This window comes from Ictalurus furcatus, chromosome 10, assembly GCF_023375685.1.
Source record: "Ictalurus furcatus strain D&B chromosome 10, Billie_1.0, whole genome shotgun sequence".
In the NCBI taxonomy this organism is placed as follows: domain Eukaryota; kingdom Metazoa; phylum Chordata; class Actinopteri; order Siluriformes; family Ictaluridae; genus Ictalurus; species Ictalurus furcatus.
Window position 1 is genome coordinate 358,890 of NC_071264.1, and position 17,485 is coordinate 376,374.

The window sequence follows — 17,485 nt, forward strand, 5'->3', positions numbered from 1 at the left end:
GCAGCACAAGGAGGACCTGCACATTAGTCAGGTGGTTTTAATGTTATGGCTGATTTTTATTTATTTATTTTTTTAACAAATTGTTAGTGCTGCCAAGCTGCGGTGTTGCAAGTGGAATAAAACACTTTGGGATGTGCTGTTAACTCCACGTTGAGCTGAAGAACATGCCACCCCACCAGTAAATATATTTTCCTAGAACAACTCTGTGGTGTTTTATTCATTTGTTGATTTTGTGGTCAGTAAACCGTTTGTGTGTTGATTTTGATGTATGTTTTGGATCGTTGTCCTGCTGGAAGATCCAACCACAGCCCATTTGAATCTTTCTGGCAGAGGCAGTCAGGTTTTCATTTAATATCTGTTGATATTTGATAGAGTCCATGATGCCAGGAAGTGATGGACTTTTAACAGCTTGACCACACGACATCGCTCTTATGCCAGTTGACTTTTGCAGATGAAGCTCTTCCATAACACTCCAGAGCGTATTTTACCACCTTAACATCACCTCTAATTAAAACTGCGATATCATCCGCATATGCAGATAATTTGGTGGGTTGTTGACAGTTTAGAGTGTCGATTTGTAGACCTGTTAATTCTTTCCTAAGCTTATATAGCAGGGGTTAAATAATTATGCTGTAAAGTTGGCCCAACAGGGGGCAGCCCTGCCTGATACCCCTCTGAGCCTTCACAGCAGCACTTAAGCTACCGGCCACTTTTACCATAAATGTAGCTTCAGAGTATAATAGCCTTATCATTGAGATAAAATTTTCACCAAAACCAAAAGCCTTTAGGGTGTTAAAAGAAAAACATGTTCGACCCGGTCAAAAGCTTTCTCCTGATCTAATGATAAAAACCCCATTTCAATCTTGTTGTCATACGCATGGTCATACAAGTCCCTTACTAGATGCAGATTCTCTGTAATAGATCTGTCTTTTATACAGTATGATTGGTCTTTGTGTATGATTGTGTGCAGTACATCATTTGCTCTGTTTACCAAACATTTTGAAAAGATTTTGTCTCAGAACCGCGCTCTGTCCTCCCCACGCACGCACTCCCAGAGAGAGAGAGAGAGAGAGAGAGAGAGAGGGGGGGGGGCACAGATCAATAGAGACAGAATGGCAGTCAGACAGAAAGAAAGTGAGAGAGAATAGAAAGTGAGAGAGAATAGAAAGTGAGAGAGAGGGGCACAGATCAATAGAGACAGAAAGGCAGTCAGACAGAAAGAAAGTGAGAGAGAATAGAAAGTGAGAGAGAATGACAGACAGAAAGAAAGTGAGAGAGAATGACAGACAGAAAGTGAGAGACCGAAGATAGAGACGACAGTGAGACACACATACACAGAGAGTGAGACAAAGACCGATCAAGAGAGAGATGGAAAGACAATCAGACAGTCAGAAAGAGAAAGAAATAGAGAGAGAGAGAGACTTGTTTCTCTCAGGCTCTCATAGTGATTCAGGGCTCAGCTGGTGCTGTCCTTGGTGCTGAAATCAGTCACCAGCCTGCAGTTCACTGAATCTTCATTGCAGCATAAACATGATATGGGATGTTCAACAAGCGTATACTGTACATGTGTGATGGTCAGGTGTCCACAAACTTTTGGCCATATAGTGTGTTCTTGGAAAAAAAAGGAAGCTGGGTTCTAATGTTCAGACTTGATGACAATTTTAATAGAGCTGTGATGGTTTAGCCCGAGACGGGACTGAAAACACTCACTCCACCCTCGCACAGAAAGTGATAGGGGGCAAAAAAAAAAAAATTTAAATAAAAATAAAATAAAAAAGACACTTCCAGCAGGGTTTACTGACTGTTTGGTAAACAGCTCCCCAGTGCAATACGTTATAATAATGCAGATACAATGAGGGCCTCAGAAACCATAAACTATTATGGGAATGGTCACTTAAAGCGTTCCCGTATTACGTACACACGCATAACAATAACAGGTGGTCATGGTAACGCATCACACAACCCCATCCTTGATTATCAGCTACTTTAGGAACGATAACATGTAAGAACAAGTGCATTTATATACGAGGGTGAATCAAAGAAATGAAAACCTTATAAAAACACATTTGTTTTTTCTTTACAGACTTTTCTCAGCACTATAACTCTATAACTCTGACTTTCCACCAGATCTCTTTCCTTTAGCACATATAAACACTTTGTACTCGATCAGCCTGACTCCCCTGGAGGTGTCAATCATGGAACATCCTGCCAGACCTGAACGTCAGCACGTCTCGGAGCCACGGACGGGAGAAAAGGAAAGACACATGACGGTGTGGAGAGAAGACGAAATGCTGAGTGACTCAGAGAGAGCCTCATCGATCCACTGATCACGTCATACCACTTATTATTATTATTACTGATGTGCCGAAGCTCGGTTTCCATTTTTAACCCCTTATAAGATTAGAGGTATAATCTGCTTATAATCACGTATACGATCTGATCATAATATACATCATGCATGTTATTGTTTTACACACACACACACCCCTTCGTTGCCAGAAATCTAATTAAAGACTGAGATTGAACGTGTCCCTCCTTCTGATAGCGTAAAATTACACGTTACAGATTTGGAATTGCATTCTCGCTGTGATGTCTCGCACTCTTTACTCTGGGAAGTGTGTGTGAGAGAGAGAGAGAGAGAGAGAGAGAGAGTCCGAGAGAGAGAGAGAGAGAGAGAGAGAGAGAGAGAGAGAGAGTCCGAGAGAGAGAGAGCGCAAATTGAATAATATTATCAATAATTTAAAAAACGGAGCAGATCCAATAGGGTTTCGCAGCAGCAGTGCTTTACCTCGAAGTGATTTGTAACACACACAGTGGAAATGGTGTAGCAAAAGTCATGCAACCATTGTGGGGGGGAAAAAAAAGTGTGTGTGTGGGGGGGGGGGGGGCTCTGATACTTTGTACCTGATGCATCATCTTTTATAATTGTGATTAATGGTCCATTAGAGAAGAAAAAAAAATCCAGTCCATTCTTTGATTACTTATTTGGCATACAGTGAATATTCACACTTTAAGACCATGTGGAACAATTTCCAAAATGCATTTAAATGGGGTAAATTGTGTACATTGAACCGAGAGTACTAGACATGTTTGCTAAAAGCAATACAAAGGCTTTATTCACACTGCAGGAATTTTATATTGTGTGTTTAGATTTTTTCTTTTAGACAGACTGTTCAACTGCAAATTTGTTCTGGTGAATGACCGGCATTCAAAATCTTTCTGCAGAACTCTGTTGAAGATTCTGTACATCAGAGATTCATCTGAACTTCAACAAAACATTTCACATGTATAGAGTTTTGTCTACGTTCATCAAGTAATCACATTTATAAGATTATTTATTAATCACGACAGCTCTACTGTGCACGTCTATTACACAACTATCAGTGCTGTTCTGCTGGATATCGGCTCATTTCTGGAGCAGAACAAACTAAAGTTCATTAGACTTACCTCTTGATCAATGCGGGTCATCACATGTTGGATTTCGGGTATTTCACTGCCTCTCGGTGTTGTACAACTGCAGGAGCCGTGGGAGGTGCTGATCAAGCCCTTCAAACAATGCCTTCTTTAAGTCAGGTGACACAAGCCTGCACAACTCAAACACAACCTGTTGAAGAGAACCAAATTTAAAATAGTCAAGAGACAAATCTCCACCATTCTGAAGGCATAAAGTACGTAGTCATGTGTAAGCAAACATTTGTTTTATCTATGGAAAATAAATGAACATTAGAACAGATTTACTTGTCTCTGACTGAACAAAGCAGGCCATATTAAACTGGGTTAAATATACAAATCCACACAGTTCACCAGTCCAATAGAATCTGTACAACACATTAGCAATACTTCTGCTCTGTTTAGACCCAGAAAATATAAAATACTTACTTTAGTATGAAATTTCTGTCGAGTGTCTACCATGGGGTCGGGATTTACGGTCTGTGAACACGTGCTGATTACACGTGCAGGAAAAGCAACCAACACGTGCAACCCTGACCGAGTGAGAACGACTCAAACGATTCAAGAAGAGGATTCTGAATCAGTTCATTTAAAGAATCATTACCAAAGCAGCTTATCCTACTTCGATGGTTTGAATGAATTAACTGAATCAGTTGAACCGACTCTTCATGGCTCAGTAAGCCAACGCCGACGAGAATTTCAGGATTATTTTAAAACATATTTATATTTTTTGAGAGAAGTTTAACGGCTTGAGAAGTGACTCAAGCAGCCTTTTTATTCACAAATCTCACACACACAAACAAGGACACGATACTCGCTAAAAAAAAATAAGTTACCTCAAAAACGTGACAAAAATGACCTCGAAGTGTTTTTTGGTAAAGCAATGTTTTCTGTGAAGCAGTTTACCGCCTACAAATGCCTCTATGTTCACAATGCACCTCATCCACCAGCAAATTATCAACAAATCTTAACAACAGACATTGAGAGTAATATCAAATACATATTAATATTGAGATTAATATCAAATACATATTAATATTGAGAGTAATATCAAATACATATTAATATTGAGAGTAATATCAAATACATATTAATATTGAGATTAATATCAAATACATATTAATATTGAGAGTAATATCAAATACATATTAATATTGAGATTAATATCAAATACATATTAATATTGAGAGTAATATCAAATACATATTAATATTGAGAGTAATATCAAATAAAATGAATGACCTGACTTGGACCTTGTTTTCTTCTGTTGAGGTGTTAGTGCTGGTTTTCGTTTGGCTTTTGTAAATATTTGAGGTATGGTTCATGAAGCCAGAAAGTTCAGATATTAAACAAAAAATGTTCTGAGTCATATCTGTGATTTTGTTTATTTGCTACGAAGTAAAAAAAAAATCCAGGTGAACATCTAAGAATAGTGATTCCATAATTAGGGGTTCCAGCCCGAAGGGCGGAAACCCTATTGTAATTGTAAAGATTATTATTATTATTATTATTATTATTATTATTATTCCCTAAATCTGAGCGTGCAGACCAAACCGTAAGGCCTAGAGAGCTGAAACTTTGAGGGAAGGTAGTAGTCCAGAGTACTACAGAGTCACAACGTTTCGGCCCGATCGGACAGATGGTGGCGCTATAGTGAGAATGTTTAGAAAAATGCCCATAACTTTTGAACGTTTGTCACAGACACTGACACAGTGTCTTATATGTATGGAATCCTTGGGAACAGACGTACAAATCATATATCTCCGATTTCATTTCCGCCTATAAAAGTTTTCCGCCATCTTGGAGTTTTTTGTAAAACCTACTTTTGCGAACTAGTCCTAGGTTTTTTGTCCAATCAAGACCAAACCAGTGCCAAATGATTCTATGGAGTCTCATTATCAAAAATAAACCTACATATGCATTTCCTAATACTATGCCTACAAGAAGCTTAAAGAAAGAAAGAAAGAAAGAAAGAATAAAAATTCCTTACATTTTTATAGCACTTCACTAGGCGTTCAAAGCACTTTATATATTATGTGGGGAAATCTCCTCAAACACCACCAGTGTGTAGCATCCACCTGGATGATGCGCTGGCAGCCACAGTGCAGCAGAACGCCCACCACACACCATAATAGTGGAGAGGAGAGTGATGTAGCCAATTCAGGGATGGAAATTATTAGGGGGCCAAGATAGATAAGTGCCAATGGGGGACTTTCGCCAGGACACCGGACAACAAAAATAGAAAGAAAGAAAGAAAGAAAGAAAGAAAGTGTGGACTTCTAGGCATGAGCTTGGGGGTCATTCTATAATTGTGGTACATCTCATGTCCATGGAATATATATTTTTAGATATATTTTCATTAATATTAATCCCCAATGTTTATTTTTCTAGTTCAAAATGACATTTTTCTCAATGACACTACTACATGTGGAAAAAGCCATAACTTTTATTCAAAAATGAGGTTCATATCACATACAACTCTGGTATTCAACTCTCTGATTTTGTAAAGTTGCTCATTCTACTCTGCATTTAAGCATGAAAATTACCTCAAATATAAATTAATTGAATAGTTTTGCCTTCAGTTAGATTTAGATAATCAAGATATTTGGGTGTGTTCTTAAAAAAAAGTGTTTATTGTTATATACCTTAATTTTTGTGTGTCCAAAAAACCATTATCAACTAAGTTATCCACTAGGAAAACCCCATTTAAAAATGAATGGATTGTCCCAGTCTCACATAATTTGCATATTGTGATGTAATTTCCTCTAGAAGCACATGCTTGAAAGACTAGAAGGCATGTCCTCTCTCCTTTCCCTAATATTGGTTTAAAGGTGTCAAGAGAGGATTAATTGACTGTCAGCAGTGTTACACAATTATTATTGCTGCAAACTGTAACAAGAAAATTTGCCTAAAACTTATGTTATATTTATGAAAAGATATTTCTGAACATACCATGTGTTCAGTAGTTCTAGGCTTCCATGTTGTGTACAGGCCCCAAACGCTAAAAATGTCAACTAAGTTACCTGTCAACTGTGTTACCCAGTAAAGGTAACATAGTGGACAGTAGGAAACGGTTACACTTGGTGAAACTCAGGGATGAAGGAAAAAGGATCCAAATGCAGATGAGTTTTAATAATGGAATTAATAGGAACCAAAACAACAGATGTAAAGATAAGAATTGCAGTGTGTTCCAGGAAAATGCCAAGATTATCTGCTGCAGGTAAACAGTAGGCTCGGTAAGATTCTGATCCTGTGAAGAGGGAAGCTTTCAGATTCAGATTTCAGATTCCATCAGAAATGGAGAGAGTTAAGAGATCAAGGGAAAGTCAAGGCAGTAGCAGATGTGACAGAAAGAGAGAAGCGTAGGAAACGTTCTTACTGAAGGAAAGTCAAGCAGCAGAGTAGAATGAGGAAGAAGCCGGCTGAGTCCAATGTAACGCACCACAAAGTCCTGAGCCTGGTGCAGAGCCTGCTCCACAAGCACAGTCATCGCGGTTAGAAGACTGAGAAGTATCTAATATGTTACAACAGTGAGCGACTAAAGAATATGAAGATGATGTTCAGGGTAGTATATGAGATTAAAGTAGACAGCATTGTACTCAACTTTGTGAAATGTGTTTCCTGTTTCTTACAAATCGTTAATTGGAGGCAGCGACTATCAGGGAGAAGAAAGACAATAAAGAGATACTCAAGATTGTACAGAAAGAATCAAAAACTCAAAAAATTACTTCATACTCAACAATGAACCACTGACAAATACAGAAAACGTTACGCAAGACTGAAGTGAGATTTGGAATCTCCTCGCACCAAAACAACAAAGTTGCACCAAAGACTTCCAGCAATGACGCAGTGCACAAAACTCTAGTCCATTATCATGCACTGGTTGAAAACATAAAACAGAAATTTCACACAGCAACACAGGAGAAGACCAGGCAAATTATATCCAGAATTGTATGTGGAAAAATCCTGAGAAAACACAAGCTCCAGAAATATATTCAAGAAATGTTGGGTGTTTGAAGGAAACGTTTCTGCAAGGGTCTGAGAAATGCTGAAAATGTAACTTTTTTCGAAAGGGAGAAATACACCACAAAACAATCTAAACTACATCAGAGCGTTGTTGGCTTTTTCATTAGGGATGATACAAGTCGTTCAACAGCTGACAAAAACAGACCATAACTAAAGGAAAGTGCAAAATGCAAAAACGCTTTTCAAATAACACACTGAAACACCTTCATAGAAGATTCCTGCTGGAAAATCCACTGAGCCATCTCCCTTATTCCCTCTCCTGCCAAGTACATCCATTTTGGATTCTCCATCCAACCATCTCAGACAGGCAAACATGCCTTTGTAACGTACATGAAAATTTGTCATCTGTTGTTGACAAACTTAATCAACTCAGTCTTCTCAGATGCAAGAACTTGGAGTCCCTTGCAGAGAAATCATGCTGTGATGCAAAACAGAAAGCATGCATGTACAGAGAATGCAATACCTGTACAAACTGTGTTTATCAAATTGCTCCAGAATATGATGCATCTTCTTCCTGTTTAGTACAGAACTAGACAAGCATGGATTCAGGGCTGGCACATGGAATTTTTTTGAGGCCAGCCATGGGAAGGGTGCTGATGGGGTAGGTGGCCTCCTGAAAAGAACAGCAGACCGATTGATCGGTGAAGGGAAGGACATTCCAACTGCTAAACACCTCTTTGTATGGGACTTCTAATCCCGTCTCTGCACTGTGTGCACCGAGCTTGCATGATCTCCCCGTGCTCTGGGGGTTTCCTCCGGGTACTCCGGTTTCCACTCCTAGTCCAAAGACGTGTGCTGTAGGCTGATTTGCATTTCCAAATTGTCCATAGTGTGTGTGATTGTGCCCTGTGAAGTGTTGGCACCTGTTCAGGGTGTGCCCCGAGTTCCCTGGGATACGCTCCAGGCTCCCCACGAGCCTGTATAGGATAAGTGGTATGGAAAATGGATGGATGGATGGATGGATGGGATTAGTGAATTCATACTTCAGTGTGAGTTTCATAGATGGAGAAATACAGGTGCAGCTAAAAAAATCGTGGAAAAGTTTGTTTTTCCTGTAATTTAATTCAAAAAGTGGAACTTTCATATATTCTAGGTTCATTACACATAAAGCGAAATGTTGTAAGCCTTTTTTTGTTTTAATCTTGATTATTACGGTGTACAGCTCTTGGAAATCAAAAATCCAGTATCTCAAAATATTAGAATAAAGAATTGATAATACGACAGAATTATTTATCCAAAACATCATTTATACACTTTCTAAATTTTTCTCTCTTTTTTCTGACCCTGATGTCCTCTTGGTTCTCTCTCTGACCCTTCACCCCTGTGTGTGTGTGAGAGAGAGGGTAGATGAGAGTGGTGTGGGGCTCGTGGCTCAGTTTGAGGAGACTCGGTCATGTGTTTTCTGTAGGCTCAAGCACACGCACCCTCACCTCAGCCAGCATGTGTCTGGTCCAGTTCCGCCGGCAGGGAGTAGAGGGAAGTGCGAAGGTCGGTGTGGAGAGCACGAACGGCATCGTCGACCTGAAGGCGTTGGATCAGACCGTGCTGTCCACCATGAGAGAGTTCTTGGAGCTGGGAGAGAAGGGCATAGAGTGTGCTCAGAGGTGGGGCAGACTTCATGGACTCACGTATATGTAATCTTTTGGCTGATATCCAAAACAGCTTTCAGTCCTTAAGGTTTAGATCAGGTTTAGCTGACTAAATTTAGTCTATAACTAACAACTAAATGACTGAAACATGATAAAACATTGTCCTGTTGTCTAAAGATCGATATTAGCTGTTAAAATGTACCTCCAGTAGTCAGTATCAGTTACCCAACAAAATGTTCTTGGCATTGGTGGAAATCATGCTTTTAAAAAAAACTCTGATAATGTCTCTAAACAGACAGTGAGCCACTAGAGGGAGCTAATCGCTCACAGGAAATGGGTTATTTGTGTAAAACAGCTTTTGCCAGCGTACAACTTGCGATTTGTTGATGAAGGGGTGAAAATTTTACAGCAAAGTGTAAAATCTGCTTCTGGTTAAAAGTCTCGAGACTTCTCCTTAAGTCACATTATAAGTACAGTTTTTATATTTATAATGATGATTCAGCTTTTGACAGTAAAAAAAAATCCTCATTAATTAAACCTGTTAACATCTGTTTCATTTTTGACCTTATAATTGTATATCGGAATATGTATCAGATTTTTTAACCTTGAAAAAAATCTGTATCGGCCATCAGCAACACAAGACATACACTCGCTCACACAGGTGTGTCCAGGCTTGGTGTTGACGGTCAAATTTTGCCTATTACCCAATAACACTTAATATTTAACATAGAAACAGATACTCACATATTTTAACCAGTTGGATGAAGAAAATAAGACACCAGCCGTGAGTGAGAAGAAGCAAAGGGTCCAAGTTTATTGTTCCACCACACGAGATCCACACCGTTAAGACGTCCCAAAAGTGATCCCAAAAAACCGGAGCTGAAGCTCCCCTATTTATACAGTTTTCTAAACCCAAACACCAATATGTTTAGAATTAGCTTCTCCAGGACACCATTACCTATGTGAATGAGCACTTTTGAGAGACCCTGTTCCCACAGAGTTTGCTGTTCCCAGGGACCCTTATCTCGCGGCCCTAGCCGTCCCCAGAGACAGTTATCTTGCGGCCCTAGCCGTCCCCAGAGACAGTTATCTCGCGGCCCTAGCCGTCCCCAGCGACGGTTATCTTGCAGGTGCAGTACGGCCCGAATACCCTTATAAACGGCCCGTCTTGGTTCTCTCTTAAAAAATATACGACCTTCGTCTGTGTCACTCCTGACTGGTTTCTCGTGAGAAGAGGATTCCCCACACCTTCACACACATTATGAGTAAGTTTCTTTCATATTTGTTCTGCATTTCTGTTTTATAATGCTTGCATGTACTTTACCTCCTCATCTTATAATAGTCTGTTTCTGTTTTTCTGCGTGCCTTCCGTGTACATGTGCTCATAGGCCTCTGTGTGTGGGGGTCTCTTTGCCTGTACTCCCCAGTTTATAGGATTCATTGTAAATAATACAATAAATCATATTGTTAAATCTAAAGTGTGAATCCAACTCATCATTGTCGCCTTCCTCTTCTATATGTCTTAGGCGCCCGTCACTTTTTCTTCTCTCCTTTACTGGAGGGGCTGGATTTGGATCTGAACACTCGCTAACAGCTTGCACATCTCAATGCTGATATCACTATGCTGCTCGAAGTTCTCCGCACCCCCTCTGGGAATGCAGGGTTCCCCCCACCTCTCAGATACAGAATCCGCCCAGCAAATGTGTGTGTGGACGCCTCTACACAGACAGACCCTCTACCTGTCCCTTCCTCCAGCTATCAGACTGATGGTGACACGGCCTTCTCTGACCCAGGCTCTGATTACTCTCCCTCTTTCTCACCTGCCAGTCCTGAGTACTCTCCCCCGTACACCTCAGCTGGCTATCCCACGTCCCCTGCTCGCACCCCATTTTATCACCCGTTTGTGTGAGACAATCATAATGAATTATAGAAATATTTTATCCAAAAGTGTTCCCACCTCCTCCGTAATGCGACCAATCAGAGAAGACATGATTCGTATCCGACTTCATTTCCTTCTTTAGTTTTATTTATTACAGTTTCATTTAAGAAATTCCCACTGGATTTAAAAACAATTTGCTAACTCTTCGTACGATTTCTTCGTATTCTTATGTGCATGTTGCTAAATACCAATTAAATTATCAAGCGATATCACAGCAAAGCTGATTTACATTTAGTGACGCCCACAAAACCCCATAAAAGGCAAAACTCATCTCAAGCGGTCCAGTGCAGGTCGTTCGATCGTTTTAAATTGTTCAGAAAATACATTTCTGTGATTACCTCTGTATTGGAGTTTTGTACATATTTATAGAAAACAGTTCTGGAAAATTCCAGTTTTTGTTTTGTTCAGGAATCAGTGTAGAAGCTGTTTCTGCTAAATGTGTTCAGTTTGACATCAGCGCTACATTTGTAAAAATTATTTTAATGATGTTACCTTTGCTTGTCTGGAAGGCAGAGGCGACTTTACTGAGTGACACATTACTAGCTAACGTTGCTCTTTTTTGCAGGAGGTGGACTGGGAAGTGGAGCTTGCCTTTGTGATCGGAAAAAAAAGGAAAGCACATAAAGGCGAGTCAAAGCACATAATGTTGAACATTTTAGACAAAAAACAGTCAATTCTACACGATTATAAAAAAAAAGAACGATCAGAAGATAGGGCAGATGTTATTGGTTTATAACTTCAGGACAATTTTCTCTCTGAAAAATAGTTTACGTCCGATCCTCAAGTCTGAACATCTGCTTTAGTGAAAAATCAACTGACAGTTTTTTTTGGTCTCAAAAGTCAGCCAAGATATGTTTGGCACCCAACGTTTCTTATTTTTCAGTTTTGCATTGGAAGAATAAGGCTAAATTAGCTCATCGTTTACTGTAAATCTTTATAATATTCAGTAAGGCGAGGCACGGTGGCTTAGCAGTTATCATGTTTGCTACGCACCTCCGGGTTTGGGGGTTCGAATCCTGCTTCCGCTCTGTGTGTGTGTGGAGCTTACATGTTCTCCCCCAGTCCAAAGACATGCTTTGTAGGCTGATTGGCATTTCCAGTGTGTACAGTGTGCGAGTGTGTGTGATCGTGCCCTGCGATGGCTTGGCACCCCATCCAGGGTGTCCCCCGCCTTGTGCTCCGAGTTTCCTGGGATAGGCTCCAGGCTCCCCCATGACCCTGTCTAGGATAAGCGATATGGAAAATACATGGAAGTTACAGTAAGTGACACTGTGTCCTAAACCATATCAGAGGGTCTGAAGAACGGGATGAATTCGCATGAGAGAGACTTCCTATTTGTTCCATCTGTTAGCTACATTATTGTCACAGCTCCAGTGCAAAAACTAAAGAAGCAAACCGCAGACATGAAACTTATCTTGGCTACGTTTGGTGTGAGGAGAAAAATCATGCCAAATTAGAAATTCATTCCTATAAAAAAGAGGCGTCTTGCGCTCATGCCTGTTATTCTCAGGAGGAGGACGCTCGCGGTCACGTTGCCGGCTTCACCGTAGCCAGTGAGGTCAGCGCTCGAGTCTGGCAGATGAAGAACGGCAAGCAGTGGCTTCTGGGAAAAACATTCGACACATTCTGTCCACTAGGGCCTGCTCTTGTTACCACAGAAGCACTGAAGGGTAGGTGGGGGGCCGGTGAGATGGAAACCTGAACTAAAAATTGTTGTGAACGTAAAAAAAACCATGAGGCTGTGAGTCAGAGCTGTAATGTGCTGTTTTTAAATCAGACGTCCACAATCTGGGGATCCGGTGCCTGGTAAACGGTGACGTAGTTCAGGACAGCAACACCAGTCAGCTGATCTTTAAGACGGAGAAGGTGGTGGTGTGGGTCTCGCAGTAAGTATCCAGCGCATGGTGGTGAACATATTTCACTGACCTGATCTTACAGCAGTGTTCAGATTCAGTGTTCAGACTCTTCTAGGGATGCATTGATACCAGTACTGGTATAGGTCTGATACTGTGCTCAGTGAATCGTGCAGCACATTAAGCAGTAATGTGACCGTGCAGAGAAACTGTTGCACGTGTGAGCAGTTCAGATCTGTGAGCACTGAGACATTGCTGTATTGTTACTGCATCCCTAGTGTCTTCTGTACAGCTTTGTTCATTTGTCTTGAAGGCAGGTTTGTGACTCTGTACCCAGGCGACGTGTTTCTAACAGGCACGCCTCCAGGAGTGGGCGTGTTCAGAAAGCCACCCATCTTTCTAAAGGTGAGCTCAGTTTCCAGTTTCTTACACTGCGTAGGCTTGTTCTCCATTTTCCAACTTTGTGAATCTCTATAAGACTAATATGACCTGGTCATGGTGATGGAGAAACACCGTGGCTCATTTAATCCCCTTGAGTAAATATACATAAAAGACAGGGGCGCAATAAGTTTTGGTGAGCCGAAATCCTCGGAAACGTTAAGAGGTGCCCTTGGTGATGACTGGTTTAGAAAGTCATTCATCACGTCTGTTGTTTGATGACCGTGCGGAACTAAGCGATTAGAGAAATGAGTCCGAAAACAGCTCTGGAGTTATCTCCTACTGAGGCAGGAACATCTGTACAGACGTATCCTTTGAGATTACTTTTGGAGAGAGGAAACACAAAGTGCAGCGTTCTTCAAAATTAATACGAAGTCAGAAAGCTTTTTGATTAGGCGTTATCGTTAACGCACCACATCGAAAATATTTTTATTTTAAGGTCTGTGGCCTTGCAGCGTTGCACGAGTGTTTACAGTGTGTTGGTGTATACACTGATGTGTTAATCATAATCATGTGCTTATGTTTCGAATTAATTTGGGTCCAAGTTTAGATCTCAAACGCATCTTGCCGGCTGAAGTGTTTCTTTTATAACCAACAATTGAACACACCTTAGTGCTAATTTCTTTTAAACTCGCAATCCCCCCTCCCCCCCCCGCCAACAAAAAAAGGAATGTTTTGCATAAAATTCTAATTAATTAGCTTTTGAATAAAATGTTCCATCAAAACAAACCTCATGACTACACCTGAGTGCTAAATTTGATTAGTTCTTTGTACTGCTTCTAAAACATGACCCATCAGACAGCTACTTATGTTGTGTAGTTTGTTTTTAATTAATATTGTAATTTGGCTAAAACCAAAATAAACAGGTCCCTACAAGTAGAAGTCACAGCACCTGCAAATGGGGGGGGTGGGGGGGGGATTCTTTATAATTCAGAAGGAATACAGAAAGGACACGTCGTGGAGTGTCAGATCGAGGAGATCGGGTTCATCCGAAACACAGTGGTGTGACTCCTGCACGGTTGGCTGACTTTTATCTGAGCTACGGGGATGGAAAAAATTAAAATAAATCCCTTTCACCGTTGAAATGCTTCAATGTCTAGATGTTTCTGAAATCCTAATCAGATTTGTGTGCACTAGAAGTGATTGGTCCAGAGTGCAGGTGCTGTGATCTTCCAGGAGATAGAGCTCTGTTGATTATGTTTCGGGAGAAACACTACTGTATTAGTGGGTTGTCCAACCTGCGAATCTCTCTCGACATTATCGATCGCCTTCTCCGCGAGTGTGCAGGAGGTCCTTGTGCAGTTCACCTGTGTGTGTGTGTGTGTCTCTTGAGATCTTACTCAGCACCTGGTGCACTATAGTAATCAGCCCTGTCCGTCAGCATCTCTCTCGCCGTGCTGCGTGTGGAAAGAGTCTGTCTATATATGTACTTGTGTGGGGTGAAAGAGGGGGGTTATGGGATTGCTACGGTGTCCCGAGAGGGCTGGCGGCATTACCAGCGGATAATCAGGGGCTGATTGGAGGGTCAGTGGTTCATGAGCTCCGTCACTCATCGTTAACAGCATCATGTATGAGAACGTGGAAAAAGAAAGATCCGGATTGAGCGACGGTGCAGAACAAAATCTGTATTCGTCTCTCCAAATCAAACAAAGCAACGTTATAAAGCAACAATTTTCATCAAACAGAAACCAGAGAAGAACTCGTTAACTTCCTAACAATCCAACATTGTCAAACACTCACTAATTAAACTGAATACAATGACCAATATCCTGCTCTCTTATTGGTTAACAGCTCTGATCAACTCAAAATCCTACCAATATTCTCACTCAAAGCCTACCATCAGCATTATATCGACTGACATTAACACACTTAACACACAACATGTAGCTCAGAGCTCAGTCTTCAGTTTGCACTAGAGCTACAAGGCTCTAAACCGTCAACAGTGTGGAAACTGAACGCTTAAATCATCACACACTGGTTTAGTAATCTATCTGTACAAATAAAGAATTTTTAGCTGCTAGTAGTAAAGGCATAATGCTTTAGGTTTCATGATGCTAAACCGCTAGATATAAGCTTTACTTGTTAGCTACAGCACATTAGGCTCATAGCTTCAGTGCAAAACTGAAAACCACAACAAACATTTCCTAACTACATTCATAAGAAAGAGAGAAACCAAATGCAGTTTTTAAAGGTCCACGTTCAAGAACACATCTTGCTCCAAGCGAATTACCAGAAACACTGATATTTTGTAACTAAACCTAGAGCGGTGCAGACGTGTGTTTCTCCTGCGTCAGCCTTAGAGGAACTGCGAGAAGAACTGGAAGAGTTTGTGTTTGTTCTCGGCCTGGAGGAAAAGAGGACTGATCTCTAGGTACACCGCCTCGCTCTGCCGGTCCTCCATCAGCACCTGGTACAAGAGAAACACACTGTAACCCAGTCTGTACAGGATTTCGGAGGGTTTTTATAATTATTTATATACATTATATATATTTATTTATTTATATTGTGATTATTGCGGCCCAAAATGCTCGATTTTTCGGTGGCTTTTTTCAAATTTACGTTGTTTTTCACACAAAATTGTTTTGCGCGCTCTTTCGCGGTGATGTTTGTTGGTAAACGAGACCTTTTAGCTGTTACTCATGTTGACGGACATGAATCGAAGAGGAAATCTTGGCCCAGATCTGCAGAAAATCTGCGGTAAGTTTAAAACGTTGCAAGCTGCTCCGAATATTGCAGCGTTTGCTCGATTCTGCTTTCGTTTCTGCGATCGCAAATGGAACCGTGGAAGAAGCTGTTCACAGGATAAACATATTTATGGCACACTTGTATGATATCCTGTGTGAAGTTTACCTGAAGACATGTCGGAGACTCTGAAAACGTGTGAGGAAAGCTTATCTGAGACTGAGTCCGCCATTTGGCAGAAACCCAATACCCTGAGGACACATCCCCATTGTGAAGCATGGTGGTGGTAACACTACAAAATGTGTGTGTGTGTGTGTGGGGTGGGGTTAGGGGATGGGGTGTCGGAAAGTTGAAAGTGGGGTGAATACTTAGGAAATGCACTTAAATAATGAGGAAAACAGTCTGAAGAACACTCAGTCGTCAGTATACACTAAGAATTTAGTCAACAGTTTTTCTAGGGCACTCTGCACTGCGTTGTGGGGAACACAGCGGTTCTGACAAACCTCTGAGACAAAACAGCGTCACGGCACTGCAGTGATGCCTGTCTGTTAGTTTGCTTTGCCTCAGACTTATTTTGAACTGATCAAATGTTTTGTCTGCTTGTGGGTTGGAAGTCCGTGATAGTTATATAAGTAGATATTTATATAAATCTTCCACACACACACAAACATCATCCCTCCATCACAGCACCACTTCTGAAGCGGGGAAAACTTCAGCCACAACAACTACAGGAACTGTTACCATTGCTCGAATGAGAAAGATTCTTATTAACGAACAACTTTTAAATGGACAGAAAGATACAGTCCCCTCTGAAACTACTGGAACGACAAGACCAATTCTTTTTTTTCTGTAGACTGAAGACATTTGAGTTTGAGATCAAAAGATGAATATGAGACGAGAGTTTCAGCTTTTATTTCCTGGTATTTACAGGTAGATGTGATAACCGACATAGAACATAGCACGTTTTGTATCACACCAGCCAATTTGTAGGCGAGCAAAAATACTGGAACATGTGACTGAAAGGTGTTTCTTGTTACCCAGGTGTGTCCTGTTAGATTGACTGTTTAAACAATAAATAGCGCTGAACATCTACTCTTAGTTTTGGTTTTAGCCTTCAGTTTCACCTGTGAAGACTGCATCTGTTGTTAAAAAGGATAAGCCAACATGAAGATCAGAGAGCTGTCTATGGGAGAAAAGCAAGTCATTTTGAAGCTGGGAAAAGAGGGAAAAAGAATCAGAGGCATTGTACAAACATTGGAGCATAGCCACTACAACAATATGGAATATCCTGAAAAAGAAAGAAACCACTGGTGTACTGAGCAGCAGACACCGAATGGATCGGCCAAGGACAACAACAGCAGCTGATGACAGAAACATTGTGAGAGCTATGAAGGAACCCAACAAAACAACAGTTAGTGACATCAACAACAACCTCCACAGGGTAGGGGTGAAGGTCTCAGACACTTTGAGAGCAGAAACACAGGCCATACCACTTGATGCAGTTACTG

General features: G+C 40.8%; 1 protein-coding gene and 1 pseudogene across 1 annotated transcript in view; both read left to right on the plus strand.

Annotated features, from left to right (window-relative positions):
* LOC128614058 (uncharacterized) overlaps positions 1 to 17,485 on the plus strand; it is a 367,857-nt gene that overhangs the window by 15,934 nt on the left and 334,438 nt on the right. The gene's annotated exons all lie outside the window — the stretch shown is intronic.
* On the plus strand, positions 8,612 to 13,334 carry LOC128613809 (fumarylacetoacetate hydrolase domain-containing protein 2A-like; annotated as a pseudogene).